The following is a 17,688-nucleotide window of genomic DNA, read 5'->3' on the forward strand; positions in this document are numbered from 1 at the left end:
TTCGGTCCTGAGCTGATGTTAGTAACCAGAACTGAAGGATACCACTACACCATAGCAATAAACAGATGTGAGTTCTCTGTCTCACTTTTAAAAAAAAATCAGTCTGAAGCCAACTTAACTTTCTGACTTTGAAAGATATTGAGAGGATAGCTGCAGCTTTGTAAAGCAAAAACACGCAACAATATTTATATATTAAAATTAAACTGACATTAAGCTAAAATCTCCAAGAACTCATCAGAGAAACCCAGATTGTGACATGATGCTCAACAGCTACCTGTGTAACAGGAGCCAACTGAGGAACAATGTCAAAGACACGTCCAAACACCCACCTACAGCTTACAGCCACATGGTCCAGGAGCAAACTGCAGTCAGTCAGACAGACAGACAGACACACCCCGGTTAGACAGACAGACACACCCCATACAGTCAGACAGACACACCCCATACAGACAGACAGACACACCCCATACAGACAGACAGACACACCCCAGTCAGACAGACACACCCCAGTCAGACAGACAGACACACCCCGGTTAGACAGACAGACACACCCCAGTCAGACAAACAGACACACCCCGGTTAGACAGACAGACACACCCCGGTTAGACAGACAGACACACCCCAGTTAGACAGACAGACACACCCCATACAGACAGACACACCCCGGTTAGACAGACAGACACACCCCAGTCAGACAGACAGACACACCCCGGTTAGACAGACAGACACACCCCGGTTAGACAGACAGACACACCCCATACAGTCAGACAGACACACCCCATACAGACAGACAGACACACCCCAGTCAGACAGACACACCCCAGTCAGACAGACAGACACACCCCAGTTAGACAGACAGACACACCCCAGTCAGACAGACAGAGACATACCCCAGTCAGACAGACAGACACACTCCAGTCAGACAGACAGAGACACACTCCAGTCAGACAGATAGAGACATACCCCAGTCAGACAGACATGCCCCAGTCAGACAGACAGAGACACACCCCAGTCAGACAGACAGAGACATACCCCAGTCAGACAGACAGATACACCCCAGTCAGACAGAGACACACTCCAGTCAGACAGAGACATATCCCAGTCAGACAGACACGCCCCAGTCAGACAGACAGAGACATACCCCAGTCAGACAGACAGAGACATACCCCAGTCAGACAGACAGATACACACCCTAGTCAGACAGACAGGGATACACCCCAGTCAGACAGAGACACACTCCAGTCAGACAGACAGACCCACTTCAGTCAGACAGAGAGACACACCCCAGTCAGACAGACAGAGATACATCCCAGATAGACAGACACACCTCAGTCAGACAGACAAAGACACACCCCAATCAGACAGAGACACACCCCAGTCAGACAGAGACACACCCCAGTCAGACAGACAGAGACACTCCAGTCAGAGACACACCCCAGTCAGAAAGACACCCCAGTCAGACAGACAGACACACCCCAATCAGATAGACAGACACACCCCAGTCAGACAGACACACCCCAGTCAGACAGACACACCGCAGTCAGACAGACACGCCCCAGTCAGACAGGCAGACACACCCCAGTCAGACAGACACACCTCAGTCAGACAGACACACCTCAGTCAGACAGACACGCCCCAGTCAGACAGACACACCTCAGTCAGACAGACACACTCCAGTCAGACAGAGACACACCCTAGTCAGACAGACAGAGACACACTCCAGTCAGACAGACACACCCCAGTCAGACAGACACACCCCAGTCAGTCAGTCAGACATACCCCAGTCAGACAGACAGACCCCAGTCAGACAGACAGTCAGTCAGACAGACAGAAACACCCCATGAAGACTGTTAGCAAAACTGAAACCTTTATCTTCATCTATGCCCCAAGGGGACTAGATGTTGTGATTGGAACAAGGCCAATGATAATCTGAGTTCCCTGATTGGAGCTGTTAATCTGGCTCAGTCAGGGAGCCCTGGCTGACAGATGTAAACAGGAGGGTCAGAGGTTCTGCTCACTGAGAGCTGGTTCTGAGGGAGCTGGATCAATATCAAAGACTCTCCATGTGTATGTAAAGGGGGACCTGGTGATGGGATCCTGACCTTGGGGGAGATATTTCACTGGATAGTATGAGCTAAATGCTGAGATTGAGGCTGTGCCAAGTATAAGCATCATCTTTTTATGCTCCTCACACATGTTGTGCTCAGGAAATGTTCACAATGTAATGCAACGTACACAGGGCCAGCTGACTGCTCACAACAATTCTGATATCCCTGCCACTGAGATTACCTTAAACAGCCATACATCTCCTCAGGACAGAACCTGAGACCACGAACACCATCAATACAGCAGGGCCTTCTACCATTGATTGTTCAGCAATGTCACTGTCCATGAAGCAACCAATGGGTCAATTCCAATAACAAAGATTGCAGGCGCTACATGAAGTCTCTCCCCGAGCTCAGTAACCTCCACCCAGACAGGTTCGATCCCTCTGGTAACTGTAAAGGTGATGTAACATTCCATCTGATAGACAATGCCGAACCCTGCACCAACCCTGCTTGTGAATCCATGTTTACCTTCAGGATAAACTCAAGTTGCGATTAGATTCCATGGTGGAAAACCACATCATTCTCAGAATTGAGCATCAGATTCACTGATGTAACTCTATGACTTGTGGTTTGAAGAACATTGCACTCTCCCTGTATGTTCAGATCCAAGGTGCCTGAATGTTCTGGCTGAAGATTCCCATCCTGAAAGAATCTAATACAAAGTTTTCAGGCACAAACTGTTTTTCCAAGCTCAATGCTAAGATTGGATATGGATCCATACATCTCCCCCCAGAGTAACAGAAACATTTACATTAGCCTTTGGTAGATACTGGTTTCTCCGATCACTGTTTTGATTACCAGCCAGGAAGGTCACATTCCCACAACTATTGAGAATCAACAAGGCTGTCTCCGTATCGCAGATGACGTCAGTCTTTGGGGAAATGAGACATCAGTCTGACACAAACTGTCATCCAGCTTTTAACAGCAGCAACATGACACAGCCTCACTTTTCACAGCAACACTGTCAAATCAACATGGGCCACCTTAACCTGTTCAGATTAACCTGCTCCGAACTGCATCAGACCTGATCCCACTAAACATCCAAAGATGGAGCATCCACTTTGAGAATTACTTGGCCATCTGTGTGGCAGGAAGATTACCAATGCAGTTTGCAAACTCTCAAAAGCACTTTATCTTCCAGTAAGTGCAGTCTGCAATGTTATGGTCCTTGCAGCCTTCCTAAGTTGGGAGCAGAGGCATTCCAGAAAGACCACTGAGTGTGTCTAGCACAGGATGACATGGTTACATTTGGTTTGAAGATCCTTAAAACAGCTCAGGCCAACTGCTCCAGTCTTTGGAATCCAAAGGTAGGTTACATATCGATCTATTCAGCAGCATTTCATTTTTAATAGTGACCCACAAACTGGTGTCAATGACCTGCCAAAAGCCTCTCACATGATCCTTCATTATGACAATGTTGTGAGATTGAAATACAAGTCAAACTTCACTCACAGATAACTATTCCCAAAGCTCCTTCAGGATCTCCAACTCCTGCTCAGTGCAGAAATATTCCTCCTCACCACTAGGTGGATAATCTCGATTCTGAGTCAAAGATGACCTCCATGTTGATCTTATTGGTTTTGTTCGGTCAAACAGAGCAGGTCCAGCAAGATCCATTTGATTAAGACGAGCTCCATCAGCTCAAAAATGTCACGATCAGAGGGAATCCTAAACCATGTCCCTGAGCCACTACATCCCATTCCCTCTGCTCTGTCCAAGATCATCTGCGATGCTCTGGGAATGTAAACTTCAAAGACAAATAAATGATTGTTCCACAAACTCTACAACAAGGCAAAACGAGATTGTGTCACATGGGGACAAACGTTCTGAGAGATGAGTGTGGGAATTTACCTATTATCATGGCTGCAATATAAACACTGATCAGCTGATCAAATCACAGGACACCATTCCAACCTGGTAACTATTTCACCAAAGTCCCTTTTGTGAGAATTATGTGAGAACCAGTTTGGTTAGCTCAGTTGTTTGGACAGCTGGTGAGTGATGCTAGCAGTGTGGCTTCAATTCCTGAGGTTTCCGTGAAGGAAACTCCTTCTCAACCTCTCCCCTCATCAGGGCCGTGGTGACACTCAGGTTAAACCATCACCAGAGGTCTCTCTCTAATGAGGGAGCAGCCCAATGGTGTGGTGGGATTATGGTGACTTTACCATAACCACTCATTATTGACACATTAATCTCCACGTCCAGTATGTTCAGTGTCTCTCAGCAAATTGTATCCAATATCAGGCCAGTAATGTATCCTTCAAAACCTGTGCAGGAAACAAGGTATTCAAAACATGCCCTCCCCTCCTCACTTTCTCCTGTCTAATGGTCTCTCAGAACACACAGCCTGGACACTGAGGTCTATGGTTATTAAATGAGTAGCAGCTTGTGAAGATTTTCAGATAGCTATGCTCAATCTACGAGGTCTTCCGTTGGGTAATGATTTCGCATCACCAGCTGTTCTCATGTTTGGGTGCCAGATGTACACAGTCCTTCCCACGCAATCCCACCAGCCTCCCAACCTGACATGATGCTTTGTTGGAATATAGGGAGGGAAAGGTACAAGAACACAATCAATGAGCAGGCAGACAGTTATCTCGCCTTGCACTGGGACTCTAGAGCTTCTGAGTTCAAGCTTCTAACAAAGACGTGGTGTTGAAGAAAGATATTGCAGCATTGTTTCTGGCCCAGGTCATGCAGAGCTGTCAGAACAAATGATCGATTCCCACGATGAAACACCCAACATATCCAAGTCATACCTGATCAGATGTGTGTTGTATATGATGATGATTCTGATACTGAACCAGACACACATCCACTCACAACAACTGACAGAATCCTGCACTGAGAAGCTAGACAGTTGAGCCATGAGAATCATGTAAGGAGTCATCAAAGCTTTACCCTAATGTATAATGTACCTTGTGTATATTTATAGAGCAGGTTTCCATCTCCCTGTGAGGAAGGAAGCTGCTATATTATTGCACATATCTCGGGAAGACATTATATATGTGAGACAGCGAAATCACATCATGAGCTGTGATAGTCAGGCAGCCATCAGCCAGTCAACGATAGATAGTCATAGAATCATAGAGATGTACAGCACCGAAACAGACCTTTCAGTCCAACTAGTCCATGTCAACCAGATATCCCAACCCAATCTAGTCCCACTTGCCAGCAACCGGCCCATATCCCTCCAAACCCTTCCTATTCATACACCCATCCAAATGCCTCTTAAATGTTGCAATTATACCAGCCTCCACCACATCCTCTGGCAGCTCATTCCATACATGTACCACCCTCTGTGTGAAAACATTGCCCCTTAGGTCTCTTTTATATCTTTCCCCTCTCACCCCAAACCTATGCCCTCTAGTTCTGGAGACTCCTGCTGCAGGGAAAAGACTTTGTCTATTTACACTATCCATGCCCCTCATGATTTTATAAACCTCTATAAGGTCACCCCTCAGCGTCCGATGTTCCAGGGAAAACAGCCCCAGCCTATTCAGCCTATCCCTGTAGTTCAAATCCTCCAACCCTGGCAACATCCTTGTAAATCTTTTCTGAACCTTTCAAGTTTCACAACATCCTTCCGATAGGAAGGAGACCAGAATTGCACGCAATATTCCAAAAGTGGCCTAACCAATGTCCTGTACAGCCGCAACATAACCTCCCAACTCCTGTACTCAATATTCTGACCAATAAAGGAAAGCATACCAAACGCCTTCTTCACTATCCTTCTATCTGCGACTCCACTTTCAAGGAGCTATGAACCTGCACTCCAAGGTCTCTTTGTTCAGCAACACTCCCTAGGACCTTATCATTAAATGTATAAGTCCTGCTAAGATTTGCTTTCCCAAAATGCAGCACCTCACATTTATCTGAATTAAACTCCATCTGCCACTTCTCAGCCCATTGGCCCATCTGATCAAGATCCTGTTGTAATCTGAGGAAACCCTCTTTGCTGTCCACAACAGCTTCAATTTTGGTGTCATCTGCAAACTTACTAACTGTACCTCTTATGCTCACATCCAAATCATTTATATAAATGACAAAAAGTAGTGGACCCAGCACCGATCCTTGTGGCACTCCACTGGTCACAGGCCTCCAGTCTGAAAAACAACCCTCCACCACCACCATCTGTCTTCTACCTTTGAGCCAGTTCTGTATCCAATTGGCTAGTTCTCCATGTATTCCGTGAGATCTAACTTTGCTAACCAATCTCCCATGGGGAATTTTGTTGAATGCCTTACTGAAGTCCATATAGATCACATCTATTGCTCTGCCCTCATCAATCCTCTTTGTTACTTCTTCTAAAAAACTCAATCAAGTTTGTGAGACATGATTTCCCATGCACAAAGCCATGCTGACTATCCCTAATGAGTCCTTGCCTTTCCAAATACATGTAAATCCTGTCCCTCAGGATTCCCTCCAACAACTTGCCCACCACCAATATCAGGCTCGCTGGTCTATAGTTCCCTGGTCAGTCCTTACCACCCTTCTTAAACAGTGACATCACGTTAGTCAACCTCCAGTCTTCCGGCACCTCACCTGTGACTATCAATGATACAAATATCTCAGTAAGAGAACACGATTTTTAGAATAAATTGGCGGCGCGGGACCACTTTGAAAGGCAGCTGAAAACCGGTTCCACGGGCAGAGCACTTGAATGGCAGGGCTGGGTGCATGCCGAAGAGCTCTCAGAAGTCTATTTTTTGACACTTTGTCAAATGTTTGACAGACTTACCCAACTCCTTCCGTCTGTTCTAAGAGTTGGTCAGAGGCCTGTGCAGAGGTCTCTAAACACTTCTGAAGTTCAGGCAACCCCATGTTGACTCTGGTCGTCCCTCCACAGGCACTTAAATAAAGAATATAATCATCACCAACGGAAGCATGTGACCCAGACTGTGTGTGTAAGCCTGGGACATAATATGAGTGTAAACAGTTAGTTGATAATAAATTTCCAGATATCCGATTCAATACTAACTCAGCTTTCTATGGTACATGTTACGTGGGTTACAAAAGGAAAACAATAAAGCTGAGAAATCACAAACATTCATGTGCCTCCCAGGCTTCCTCCCTTACTCCATCTCACCACATTCATACATTCTTTGATTCTTAACTCCCTCATGTGTTTATCCAGCTTCCCCTGAAATGTACCGATACTGCTTACCTATGGGAATAAGGTCCACATTCTCCCTGCTATCTGGGATGAAGATGCTTTCCTGAATTTCCCTATTAGAATTATTTGTATCTGTTTTTTATATTGGATGGTGTCCTCTGCAAATGGAAATATCTTCTCCATTTGTCTGTATTAAAATGACTCATTACCTTAAAAGCCTTCCAAATCTCTGACAAATGTGGTTGTTCTTTCTTCCTGTGAGTGGTGTAAGAGATTACCCAGCTGTTCAGAATGTACTGGTTTCTCTGGGACGGCTGTGTGAGCATAGTTCAGATAGGATTCAATAATAGCAACAACACAGTGAGATGAAGGAGGGGTCCTGGGCTGGCCCAAAATACTCTTCGATTCTCAGTAAAGATTTTGGTGTTAAACATTTAGCAGGATTAACAATTGGCACTAGAATTCACATTTCTATAAGCACTATTCTCCTTTAACTAACACAGACACATACACACACAGGCACAGACAAACAACACCCTCACACACACATAGACAGAGACACACAAACATACACAAACGAAAAATCACTCACTTACTCAAATGCACTCACAGAAACACACACACAGACGCAGACAAAAAAATTCACTCACAGTCACACACAGACACACAAAAACATGCACTCACACGCATACACACAAAGACTCACACAGAAGCATACAAACACAGACAAAAAACTCACTCACGCATACACACAGAATGACAGACACACAGAAACATGCGCATGCACTCTCACACAATATTAATTTAGAATAACAAGAAACATACTTTGGAGGCTTTTTGAATGATTTCACTGGATGTAGGTGTCACTGGCTCGGCCAGCATTTATTGCCCATTCCCAATTGTTGTTGAATGAAGTGGCTTGTTGGGTCGTTTCAGAGGGGAGTTAAGAGTCACCCACCTTGTCGTGGGTCTGGAGTCACACATAGGCCAGACCAGGTAAGGATGGCAGATGGCTTTCCCGAAAAGGACATGAGTGAACATAGATGGATCTGTCACATACGAATGTTTTGACTGAAGCAGTTATTATAATAATAGCTGGCAGGAAATAAGAACCAAGTACAAGTGAGGACTACCACATGCAAATAGCTGCCAGCTGGGAGATGATCAGATAGGCCATTGGCAACGGCCAGAGCACCATGTGTAAACTCTTCATCCCCCATGTCTCACATCACCCATAGACAGATCATCTCCTGGGGGACACAGATGATCCATGGTCCATTAACCAAATGGAACTGACATTATTACTTCCTCTGGCTGGGGAATTGTAAAGACAGGGACACAGTCTCAGGATAAAATGTTAATCATTTCCGACTGCAATGCGGAATATTTCTTCACTCTCTCCTCCAGAGTGTTGTGAATGCTCCATCATTGAATACAATGAAGGCTAGGATCCAGAGATTTTTGGTCTCTCAGGGAATGAGGCATGGGCAGAAAATGCAGTTGAAACCCAAAAGCCCATGATAGTATTGAAAGGGAAAGTAGGTTTGATGGCCTGAATAGTCTACTGCTGTGCCTTTTTCTCATGTCCTTGTGAATTAATAGTCAGCAGACATTCCAGTCAAACACACTCAGCTGATTGATGTCAGTCCAGGACGCCACCCACAGGTTAATGGGACATTGACGCTAGGAATGATGGGATTCCTCACTCCATCAGAATGTGTGTGTGTCTGTCATTCTGTATCTGAGTATGTGTATGTCTGTGTATGTGCGCGTGCGTACATATGTGTGTCTATGCCACTGTGTGTGTGTCTGTGTGTCTATGTCTATGTGACTGTATGTGTGTGTGTCTGTATATGTGTGTCTGTGTCCATGTGTCTGTGTCTGTATGTATTAATGTGTCCATGTGTCTGCATATGCGTGTCCATATGTATCTTTGTGTGTCTGTGTGTGTATATGTGTCTCTGTGTATCTTTAGGTCCATATGTGTCTCTGTGTGTGTATGTGTATATCCATGTGTACGTGTACCTTTGTGTGTGTCTGTGTGCATGTGTGTGTATGTGTGTCCATGTGTGCATCTTGATGTGTATCTGTGTGTATGTGTGTGTGTATCTGTGTGTGTGTCCGTGTGTCTATCTTGGTGTGTTTGTCTGTGTGTGTATTTTGGTATGTTTGTCTGTAAATATGTGTGTATATCTTTGTGTGTGTGTCTGTGTGTGACTGTAAGTGTGTTGCTACTTTGTTGCTGAGGACAGAACATTCCATAATTGATTTCAGCTCCAAGGCTTTGTGAGTGCAAGGTAAATTGCTGGAACCCAACTATTTCCTCCCTAGCATCTTAATTTTTTTCAGCCAAAACATTGACTTTTGAAACTCCCTTAACATAGACTTTATGCTCAGCAGATTAGTGGGACAGGTCAGAACAGCTATGGGACAAGAGAAGGTGAACAAAGTTAAATATCTCACGACATCAGGTTATAGTCCAACAGGGTTATTTGGAAGCACTAGCTTTCGGGGCGCTGCTCCTTCATCATGTGGTTGTGGCGTATAAGATCGTAAGACACAGACTTTATAGCAAATGTTTAGAGTGTGATGCAACTGAAATGATATTTTGAAAAAAAGACCTAGATTGTTTATTCAATGACCACACTGATTTCAGTTCTTTCATATGTAAATCTCAGAACTTTTTTTAAAAGTTACATTCTCAAGTGAACTTTAACAATAGGTGCCATGTCAGCTCAGATAATGCATTAAAGGTGTGAGGTGCCCTGTGTGAGGCTGTCTGTGCCCCACTGTTCAGACTGATTCTAATCTAAAAAAGGGATTTACAGAATCTTACATGGATTCGTGCAGTTTTTGAGCAAAATAAAATGTAATCCTGCAAGTACAAACTCCCCCCACAAACTTATATGTGTGTGTGAGTGTGGATGTGTTTGTGTGAGCTTGTGAGGGACAGCTTGTGTATGAGAGAGGTTCTGCGTGAGTGTATGGGTCTGTGGGTGTGTGTGTATCTGTGTGTGTGTATAGTGCAATGGTGATCACCTGTAATGTGACATGAACCCAAGATCCCGGTTGAGGCCCTCCCTATGGGTACCGAACTTAGCTATCAGCCTCTGCTTGGCCACTTTTCGTTGTTGCCTGTCCCGAAGTCCATCTTGGAGGATGGTCACCCGAAAGTCCGAGGTCGAATGTCCCGGACCGCTGAAGTGTTCCCCAACTGGGAGGGAACACTCCTGTCTGTTGATTGTTGTGCGGTGCCCATTCATCCGAGACTCTGTTCAGTCTCACCAATGTACCATGCCTCAGGGCATCCTTGCCCGCAGCGTATGAGATAGACAACGTTGGCTGAGTCACATGAGTACCTGCCATGCACATGGTAGGAGATGTCCCCACATGTAATGGCAGTATCTGTGTGGACACACTGACACATCTTGCAGCGTCTACCGTGACAGGATTGTATGGTGTTGTCCTGAAAGCCGGGCTGTTTGCTGCGAACAATGATTTGTTTGAGGTTTGGAGGTTGTTTAAAGGTGAGAAGTGGTGCCATGGGGAAGGTCTTGGCGAGGTGTTCATCCTCATTGATAATGTGTTGCAGGCTGCAAAGACCATGGTGTAGTTTCTCGGATCCTGGGAAGTACTGGACAACGAAGCTCGTGTCCTGAGGAGGTCATTATGATTTATCGCTGTGGCATGTCGGAACTGGCGGTTGATGAGTTGGCCATCGTACCCCGTTCTTATGAGGGCATTCCTGAGGACTTCCAAATTCCTGTCAGATTCCTCCTCATCTGAACAGGTGAGGACTGTGTTCCTTGTCTTACACAGGCTCACCAATAGATGGTGCAGTGAAACTGACTAACCAGACACACTGATTGGTTAACAATAGAATACATTCTGTGTAAATGGGGCAAGGATAGAAACCGCAATATAAATACTGCTCCAGGCTGTTGCCTTTTTTCTTCATTGTTTCATGGGTTGTGGGCTTCACTGGACCAGCATTAACCCTGGAACTGAGGGTCATGCATGGCCATTTCAGAGGGCAGTTAAAAGTCAATACATTGCTGTGGGTCTGGAGTCACATGTAGGCCAGACCAGGTAAGGATGGCAGATTCCCTTCCCTAATTAGTGAACCAGATGGACTTTAACAAAAGTTAGTGATAACTTCCTATTTGCTGAAACTAAGTTCCAACTCCAGAGATGGATCACTGAATTCAAATCTCACCAGCTACTGTGTTAGGATTTACACGGGTACATGATCTTGAGTTCATGTCACACTACAGGTGACCCCACTGCACTATGCACACACACAGACAGAGACACACACAAACATACTCCAGCCCCAGAACATTATCCTGGGTCCCTGTAATTCTCATCCAATGACAGTATCAACACACTGCCATTTTCCCACCCACCAAAATCCCAGAATTTATCATTTGTTTCTTGATCAGGAGTCAGGGCAGCAGAAGGGATAGTCAACACTGGAAATGACATCATCAAACCAAGGAAACCCAAACACATAATGAGAAAGTGGGCTACACCACCAATGCTTCATCCGGAGGCTCACTGAAGGTGTTATCGAGTATGGTGACAAAATGTCTGAATACGAACCTTCCAGCTCAGCGAGCAAACCTACATCCAAGTGGTCTAGTAGCTGCAAAGTACTTGGGATATCCTTAGTTTGTGGAAGTCGCTATCAAAATGCAAGTTTTTGTTTTGTATTTTGAGAATCTTCAATGTTCCAGTCACTGCCTCTTGACTTTCAATGATGTTACCATCACTGAATCCCCCACTATCAACATCCTGGGAATTATCATTGAACAGAAACTCAACTGGACTCACCACAAATACAGTGGCTACAACAGTAGGTCAGAGGCTGGGAATACCACGGTGAGTAACTCACCTCCTGACTCCCCAAAGCCTGCCCACCATCTACAAGGCACAAGTCAGGAGTGTGATGGAATACGCCCCACTTGCCTGGATGGGAGCAGCTCCAACAACACTCAAGAAGATTTACACCATCCAGGACAAAGTAGCCGCTTGATTGGCACCACATCCACAAACATCCACTCCCTCCAGCACCGATGCTCAGTAGCAGCAGTGTGTACCATCTACAAGATGCACTGCAGAAATTCACCAAAGACAGCATCTTCCAAACCTACAACTTCCAGGAAGATTACATGGAGGGATGTAGGAACTGGAGGTGGTGACAGAGATAGGGAGGGATGTAGAAGCTGGAGGAGGTGACAGAGATGGGAAGAGGTGTAGGGGCTGGAGGAAGGTACAGAGATAGGGAGGAGCTTAGTGGTTGAGGAGGTGGCAGAGATAGGGAGGGAGGCAATGATGGTATTTGAAAACAAAGATTTGAATTTTGAAATTGAAGTGTTGACAAACTTGAAGCTGGTGTATTTTAGGAAGTGGAAGAGGTGCTGGGTGAACAAAATTTGGTGCCCATTAATATATCAGAGCTGAGTTTATGCTCTTTAGCCTGACAGATGATGTAGGGTGTTTGGCGTTATACAGACAAATAGTCAATCTCCATTTTCACTACTCCATCCCCCCGGCCCAACCCTCACCCCCATCTTGTGTGTATTGGTTTGCTCTCTGCACTGCCTACCTATTGTCTGCTATTAACACCTACTCTTCTTCCACACTACTTCTCTCCTACCATTAGCACTCCCTCTACTCTGACCATCTGTTCCATTTGCTGCCCTTGTCCCCTGTACTGTAATGTAAAACCTTTCCAACCTCTTTCAATAGTGAAGAAGAATTGTACCTCTCTGTACAGGCTGCTGCAAGCTTCTCCTGACTTTCCAATAATCTAGTCTGGAGATAACTATGAGTCCGGCAAAGGGGTAACATTAGGTAAAACAGGTCAAGATGGTGACTAGTGCTGGTGAAGGATCGCAGGACTGATGTGTAATCTGTCAGTGTTTGGGGGTTACAGCGATAGTTAGAAGACAAGGAAACTTTCAAAACCTCTCTCTTATGTTACTGTGATTTGAAAAACTATGATATCCAAACTCTGGATCAGTGGTGCTGGAAGAGCACAGCAATTCAGGCAGCATCCGAGGACAGGAAAAATCGACGTTTCGGACAAAAGCCCTTCATCAGGAATAAAGGCAGAGAGCCTGAAGCGTGGAGAGATAAGCTAGAGGAGGGTGGGGGTGGGGAGAGAGTGGCATAGAGTACAATAGGTCAGTGGGGAAGGAGATGAAGGTGATAGGTCAGGGAGGAGAGGGTGGAGTGGATAGGTGGAAAAGGAGCTGGGCAGGTCGGACAAGTCCGGACAGGTCAGGGGATCGAGTTTCTGGAGGTTAGAAGCTAGGATGAGGTGGGGGAAGGGGAAATGAGGAAACTGTTGAAATCCACATTGATGCCCTGGGGTTGAAGTGTTCCGAGGCGGAAGATGAGGTGTTCTTCCTCCAGGCGTCTGGTGGTGAGGGAGTGGCGGTGGAGGAGGCCCAGCACCTCCATATCCTCGGCAGAGTGGGAGGGGGAGTTGAAATGTTGAGCCACTGGGCGATTTGGTTGATTGGTGCGGGTGTCTCGGAGATGTTCCCTAAAGCGCTCTGCTAGGAGGCGCCCAGTCTCCCCAATGTAGAGGAGACCGCATCGGGAGCAACGGATGCAATAGATGATATTAGTGGATGTGCAGGTAAAACTTTGATGGATGTGGAAGGCTCCTTTAGGGCCTTGGATAGAGGTGAGGGAGGAGGTGTGGGTGCAGGTTTTACAGTTCCTGCGGTGGCAGGGGAAAGTGCCAGGATGGGAGGGTGGGTCGTAGGGGGGCGTGGACCTGACCAGGTAGTCACGGAGGGAACGGTCTTTGCGGAAGGCGGAGAGGGGTGGGGAGGGAAATATATCCCTGGTGGTGGGGTCTGTTTGGAGGTGGCGGAAATGTCGGCGGATGATTTGGTTTATGCGAAGGTTGGTAGGGTGGAAGGTGAGCACCAGGGGCGTTCTGTCCTTGTTGCGGTTGGAGGGGTTGGGTCTGAGGGCGGAGGTGCGGGATGTGGATGAGATGCGTTGGAGGGCATCTTTAACCACGTGGGAAGGGAAATTGCGGTCTCTAAAGAAAGAGGCCATCTGGTGTGTTCTATGGTGGAACCGCTCCTCCTGGGAGCAGATACGGCGGAGGCGGAGGAATTGGGAATACGGGATGGCATTTTTGCAAGAGGTAGGGTGGGAAGAGGTGTAATCCAGGTAGCTGTGGGAGTCGGTGGGTTTGTAGAAGATGTCAGTGTCAAGTCGGTCGTCACTGATGGAGATGGAGAGGTCCAGGAAGGGGAGGGAGGTGTCAGAGATGGTCCAGGTAAATTTAAGGTCAGGGTGGAATGTGTTGGTGAAGTTGATGAATTGCTCAACCTCCTCGCGGGAGCACGAGGTGGCGCCAATGCAGTCATCAATGTAGCGGAGGAAGAGGTGGGGAGTGGTGCCGGTGTAATTACGGAAGATCAACTGCTCTACGTAGCCAACAAAGAGACAGGCATAGCTGGGGCCCATACGTGTGCCCATGGCTACCCCTTTGGTCTGGAGGAAGTGGGAGGATTCAAAGGAGAAATTGTTAAGGGTGAGGACCAGTTCGGCCAAACGAATGAGAGTGTCGGTGGAGGGGTACTGTTGGGAACGATATGCATGATATCCAAACACCTGCCATCTCCTATTGGCTGGAGAGGATGGGGCTGGTGGCCATAAACATCCAAAAGATGAAAATATGATGATACGTTGCTGAGTGAGTGAAGTCAGAGCAATAATATTGATGAATTTTGTAGTGTGCTCAGTGCTTCATGGTTTATTGGATAAGTCTAAGCTGGTTGCAGACTCAATGTTCTCTGTTAATAGGTAGAAGGAAAACCGTGGTTTATTATCTTGGCAGATTAACAATAGTTCCATTATGTTGAAGAGAGTCTCGCCAAAGAAATGTAATTGTATTAGATATGAGTCATAGTTTAAAGCCGGGTTAGCAGAAACCCTTGCCTTGTGAGAATGTGTAAATGCAGTCCTCATGCACTGTCCCCTTACTGTACTGACAGGTACAAGGAGAGAGACCAGAGATGGAGATACATTGGCACCAGGACAGTCAGTGTGGACATACGGCTGCCTATTGCATTATGTGTCTGTGTGAATTTAACAGTAAATGTGTAGAAGGATATGATGGTATACAGGAATATGTGTGTGACAATATGCACATTGCTGACTGTGTAAATGTGTCTGAGTATATGTAGATGTAGTTGTATTGTCTTGCTTTGTGTTTGTAGAGATGTGTGTACAGGCTGTGCCCCCTTGTTCTTTCAGTAGTGATAGGGAAGGTGTCAGTGTGACTGTGTGGATGAGTGTGTTTATGCTAACAGGGTTACATTGTATCTGTGTTCACAGTGAAGTGTGTGTCAGGTTGAGTGCCCCTGCTCCATTTTCTCTTGCACTCCCCAAGAGTCTATTCTTGATCTCTTCATATTTCCTTCTACCCACTACCCCTCAGTGATATTATTTGAAAACACATCATAATTTTCACGTCCGGACTGACCACCCCATCTCGACCCTCAGCAACACATCCCTCACATCTCAACCCTCAGCAACACATCCCTCACATCTCGACCTCAGCAACACATCCCTCACATCTCGACCCTCAGCAACACATCCCTCACATCTCGACCCTCAGCAACACATCCCTCACATCTCAACCTCAGCAACACATCCCTCACATCTTGACCTCAGCAACACATCCCTCACATCTCGACCCTCAGCAACACATCCCTCACATCTCGACCCTCAGCAACACATCCCTCACATCTCGACCTCAGCAACACATCCCTCACATCTCGACCTCAGCAACACATCCCTCACATCTCGACCCTCAGCAACACATCCCTCACATCTCGACCTCAGCAACACATCCCTCACATCTCGACCCTCAGCAACACATCCCTCACATCTCGACCCTCAGCAACACATCCCTCACATCTCGACCCTCAGCAACACATCCCTCACATCTCGACCCTCAGCAACACATCCCTCACATCTCGACCTCAGCAACACATCCCTCACATCTCGACCCTCAGCAACACATCCCTCACATCTCGACCCTCAGCAACACATCCCTCACATCTCGACCCTCAGCAACACATCCCTCACATCTCGACCTCAGCAACACATCCCTCACATCGTCCACACAGGCTCCAGGAACAACTGCTCATCTGGATGAGCAGAAATCAGCTCCAACTGAATCTTGGGAAGACCTAAGCTCTCATAATGGTTGATCCGGGTTACGTGCATTAAGGAGCAGTGGTAGCACACAGTGATGTGATTGCAGGGAGCTCTGTGTGTGTTTATGGCAGGTTATGTGTGAATGTATCTGTGTGTGCGTCTAATTGGGTGTGTGTAGGGCTCTTTGTGCGTATAGCAGGCTGTGTGTGTGTAGGGGCTGGAGGGAATTACAGAGATAGGGAGGGGGTAGGGGCTGGAGGACATGATGGAGATGGGGGGAGGTGTAGAAGCTGGAGGAGGTGACAGAGATAGGGAGGGATGTAGGGGCTGGAGGAGGTGACAGAGATAGGGAGGGATGTAGGGGCTGGAGGAGGTGACAGAGATAGGGAGGGATGTAGGGGCTGGAGGAGGTGACAGAGATAGGGAGGGGGTGTAGAGGTTGGAGGAGGTGACAGAGATAGGGAGGGATGTAGGGGCTGGAGGAGGTGACAGAGATAGGGAGGGATGTAGGGGCTGGAGGAGGTGACAGAGATAGGGAGGGGGTGTAGAGGTTGGAGGGGGTGACAGAGATAGGGAGGGGGTGTAGAGGTTGGAGGGGGTGACAGAGATAGGGAGGGGGTGACAGAGATAGGGAGGGGGTGTAGAGGTTGGAGGAGGTGACAGAGATAGGGAGGGGGTGTAGTGGTTGGAGGAGGTGACAGAGATAGGGAGGAGTGTAGGGGCTGGAGGAGGTTGAAACTTTATTGCTGGAACAGCACAGCAGGTCAGGCAGCATCCAGGGAACAGGAGATTCGATGTTTCGGGCACAGGCCCTTCTTCAGGTGTAGAGGTTGGAGGAGGTGACAGAGATAGGGAGGGGATGTAGAGGTTGGAGGAGGTGACAGAGATAGGGAGGGGGTGTAGTGGTTGGAGGAGGTGACAGAGATAGGGAGGGGGTGTAGTAGTTGGAGGAGGTGACAGAGATAGGGAGGGGGTGTAGTGGTTGGAGGAGGTGACAGAGATAGGGAGGGGATGTAGAGGTTGGAGGAGGTGACAGAGATAGGGAGGGGGTGTAGTGGTTGGAGGAGGTGACAGAGATAGGGAGGGGGTGTAGTGGTTGGAGGAGGTGACAGAGATAGGGAGGGGGTGTAGTGGTTGGAGGAGGTGACAGAGATAGGGAGGGGGCGTAGTGGTTGGAGGAGGTGACAGAGAGAGGGAGGGGGTGTAGTGGTTGGAGGAGGTGACAGAGAGAGGGAGGGGGTGTAGAGGTTGGAGGAGGTGACAGAG

At 47.1% G+C, this 17,688-nt stretch overlaps 1 long non-coding RNA gene across 1 annotated transcript in view; it reads right to left on the reverse strand.

The window, feature by feature from the left end:
* The window catches only part of LOC122539541 (uncharacterized), a 116,874-nt gene that overhangs the window by 17,249 nt on the left and 81,937 nt on the right, over positions 1 to 17,688 (reverse strand). Inside the window, exon 4 of the long non-coding RNA XR_015753295.1 lies at positions 6,850 to 6,960. This is a non-coding gene — a long non-coding RNA (uncharacterized LOC122539541). The remainder of the gene's footprint in view (positions 1 to 6,849; positions 6,961 to 17,688) is intronic.

This window comes from Chiloscyllium plagiosum, unplaced genomic scaffold (genome assembly GCF_037043375.1).
Source record: "Chiloscyllium plagiosum isolate Xiang-an unplaced genomic scaffold, Cpla_swu_hap1 HiC_scaffold_36, whole genome shotgun sequence".
Taxonomy (NCBI): Eukaryota; Metazoa; Chordata; class Chondrichthyes; order Orectolobiformes; family Hemiscylliidae; genus Chiloscyllium; species Chiloscyllium plagiosum.